The following is a 3,769-nucleotide window of genomic DNA, read 5'->3' as shown; positions in this document are numbered from 1 at the left end:
ACTTGTTTAGTATATTTTAGCGAAGGAAGAGTCTTTATACCCAAGGAGAAAAAAAAAAGGTGATTGTCTCAACAATGATATAATCATTTAAAAGATGTTATGGTAGAAAGTTATTACTGAACAGCTCTTATGGGGGAAGACTGTATTTAAACATTTTTGGCATTACTAATCTCAGTACTAATAAATTTTATAATTAATAACAACATTCCAAGGCACTACACAGAATAAGGAAAAAAATGAATTATATCAAACCTGCCTTCATTTTTCAATATTCTACTCTCTAACTGAAGATGAGGAAAAACAATTTCATTATACAAATAAATTCTTAAAAGGAGAAAAAGCTTATTAGGATAACCTCAAAAAGCACCCAAAGTGTTACTAAACCTAAGTAGCTCATACCTCTAGGAAATGCAAAATTACCCAACTTCAAGACTTAATATGAAGCTACAGTAGGGACTTCACTGTCAGTCCAGTGGTTAAGACTCCACGCTTCCACTGCAGGGGGCACAGGTTTGATCCCTGGTGGGGGAACTAAGATCCCGCATGACGCGTGTCGCAGCCAAAAATAAAATAAAAAATAAAACAGAATAGAGAGCCTAGAAATAAAGCCACATAATTATAGTCAACTGATCTTTAACAAAGGAGCGAAGGCAATTCAATTAAAGCTAGTCTTTCAGCAAATGGCGCTGACAACTGGACCTCCACATGCAAAAAAATGAATCTAGATGCAAGATCGTACACCCTTCATAAAAACTAACTCAAAATGGATCATAGATCTAAAAATAAAATGTATTAATTATAAAATTCCTAGAGGATAACATAGGAGAAAACCTAGATGACCTTGGATACAGCGATGACGTTTCAGATACAACACAAGGTATGGGGCTTCCCAGGTGGTGCAGTGGTTAAGAATCTGTCTGCCAATGCAGGGGACATGGGTTCGAGCCCTGGTCCAGGAAGATCCCACATGCTGCGGAGTAACTAAGCCCATGTGCCACAACTACTGAGTCTGCGCTCTAGAGCCCGCAAGCCACAACTACTGAGCCCACATGTCACAACTATTGAAGCCCACACACCTAGAACCCGTGCTTAGGAACAAGAGAAGCCACCGCAACAAGAAGCCCACACACGGCAACGAAGAGTAGCCCCTACTCGCTGCAACTAGAGAAAGCCTGCACGCAGCAACAAAGACCTAATGCAGCCAAAAATAAATTAATTAATTAAATCAAAAAACAAAACAAAACAAAAGGTATGATCCATGAAAGAAATCATTGATAAGCTGGACTTCATTAAAATTAAAAACTTCTCGCAAAAGACAATGTCAAGAAAATAAGATAAACCATAGATAGGAGAAATATTTGCAAAAGACATATTTGATAAAGGACTATTACCTAAAACATACAAAGAACTCTTAAGCCTTAGTATTAAGAAAATGAACCCAATTTAAAAAAGACAAAAGACTTTAACGGACACCTCACCAAAGAAGATACACAGATGGAAAGATGGTTAACATCATGTCATTAGGGAATTGCAAATTAAAATAAGATACAACATACCTATTAGAATGGCCAAAATCCGAACCACTGACAACAAATGCTAGCAAGGATGTAGAGCAATAAGAACTCTCAGTCATTGCTGGTGGAAAGGCAAAATGATACAACCATTTTGGTAGACAGTTTGGCAATTTCTCACAAACCTAAACGAACTCTTACCATATGATCCAGCAATTGCACTCCCTGGAATTTACTCAAATGAACTGAAAACTTATGTCCTCATAAAAACTTGTACACCGATGTTTAAAGTAGTTTTATTCATAACTGCCAAAACTTGGAAGCAACCAAGATGTCCCTCAGTAGGTGAGAGGATAAACTATGGTACATCCGGACAACAGAATATTTTTCAGTGCTAAAAAGTAATGAACTATCAAGCCATGAGAAAACATGGAGGAAATTAACTGCAACTTACTAAGTGAAAGAAGCCACTGAAAAGGCTCCCTACTGAATGATTCCAACTCTACGACATTCTGAAAAAAGGCAAAACTATGGAGACAATAAAAAGATGAGTGATTGCCAGAGTTTAGAGGAGAGGGATGAACAGACACAGAGGATTTTCAGGGCAGGGAAGCTATTTTGTATGATACCACAATGGTGGTTACATGTCATTATTCATTTGTCAAAACCCACAGAAGATACAAGACTGCATAAACCCTAATGCAAACTATGGACTTTGAGTGGTAATGATGTGTCAGTGTGGGTTCATTGATTATAACAGACATACCACTCTGTTGGGGGATGCTGATATTGGAGGAGGCTGTGCAAGTATGGGGGCAGAGAGTATATGGGAACTCTGTACTTTCCACTCAATTCTCCTGTGAACCTAAAACTGTTCTAAAAAATGAAAATAAAAACTATTAAAAATAAGTTCTGTAGTTTAGTTAACAGTAGTATACCAAGTCAATTGCCTAGTCATGATAATACACTATTGTTAAGTAAAATGTTACCATGGGTATACACAGGAACTCTAATAATTTTGCAACTTATGTGAATCTAAAATTATTTCCCCCCCCAAAAGAATTTTTTTCAAAGGAAAGAGGTAGGAGCTTCCCTGGTGGCGCAGTGGTTGAGAATCCGCCTGCCAGTGCAGGGGACACGGGTTCAAGCCCTGGTCCGGGAAGATCCCACACGCCACGGAGCAACTAAGCCCGTGTACCGCAACTACTCAGCCTGCACTCTAGAGCCCGCGAGCCACAACTACTGAAGCCCGTGGACCTAGAGCTCATGCTCCGCAACAAGAGAAGCCACCACAATGAGAAGCCAGCGCACCGCAACGAAGAGTAGCCCCCACTCGCCGCAACTAGAGAAAGCCTGCACGCAGCAAGGAAGACCAACGCAGCCAAAAAATAAATAAATAAAATAAAATTAAATAAATAAATAAAGGAAAGAGGTAAGATTTTTCAAATGAGGAAGGCTATTATCTACCAGGATTTGTAAATACTTTAAGCAACTTATCTAGCATTTTTCTGTAGGTAATGAGATTTATACCTCTGTAAAAAACACTTTGGGACTTCTTGTCTTTTAAAATATAACAGACCTGATTCCTAGGGGCTTGGTAAACACTGCCCTAAGTTTCAGGCATAAAAGATGAGAAAACTCTGAATGAAGGGATAAATCTTGTACAATTAATCACCTTCTTAGAAGAGTAAACTATAAAAAGTAGTACATATACTTTGAAGAAAGATGATCTGATAGGGGAGACAGGATTCAAGAGATAATGCAGACCACTAGGCTCAATACCCTTGTGCTCACCCAGTGGTACAGCTTTTATTTTAAGTCATAACAAATAATAATTTTTAAGCTTCTTTTCAATTTTACAGATTTAAAAAGTCATTAAGCTAAACATTTTTAAAGGTTATGGAAAATCTCTGAAATATGTCTCCACTTAAAATAGACTCAATGTTAATTTATATAAGCCACTGTCAATCTTTATATATTCATAATTTTCTCCAAAAGTAGAATAAATTTTAATTCTAAAAGAGATGCAATCATTTCAATGAGTGTAGCTCCATTAGAGTTCATGATATTTTTACTTATTTATTAAGCAAATATTTAATTTAGTAACAAATTCATTTACATCAAACAAAAACAATCTATACAATATCATGAGACAATTTAAATATTTATGGTAATTACAGATTTGAAACAGTCTCTTTTTCAAAGATCAGTGCATCTAAACTGTTTAACTCACTAAATTATCATCTTTGAATATTAAG

Source organism: Leucopleurus acutus (genome assembly GCF_964270905.1).
Source record: "Leucopleurus acutus genome assembly, chromosome: 4".
Taxonomy (NCBI): domain Eukaryota; kingdom Metazoa; phylum Chordata; class Mammalia; order Artiodactyla; family Delphinidae; genus Leucopleurus; species Leucopleurus acutus.
This window is presented reverse-complemented; position numbering follows the sequence as displayed.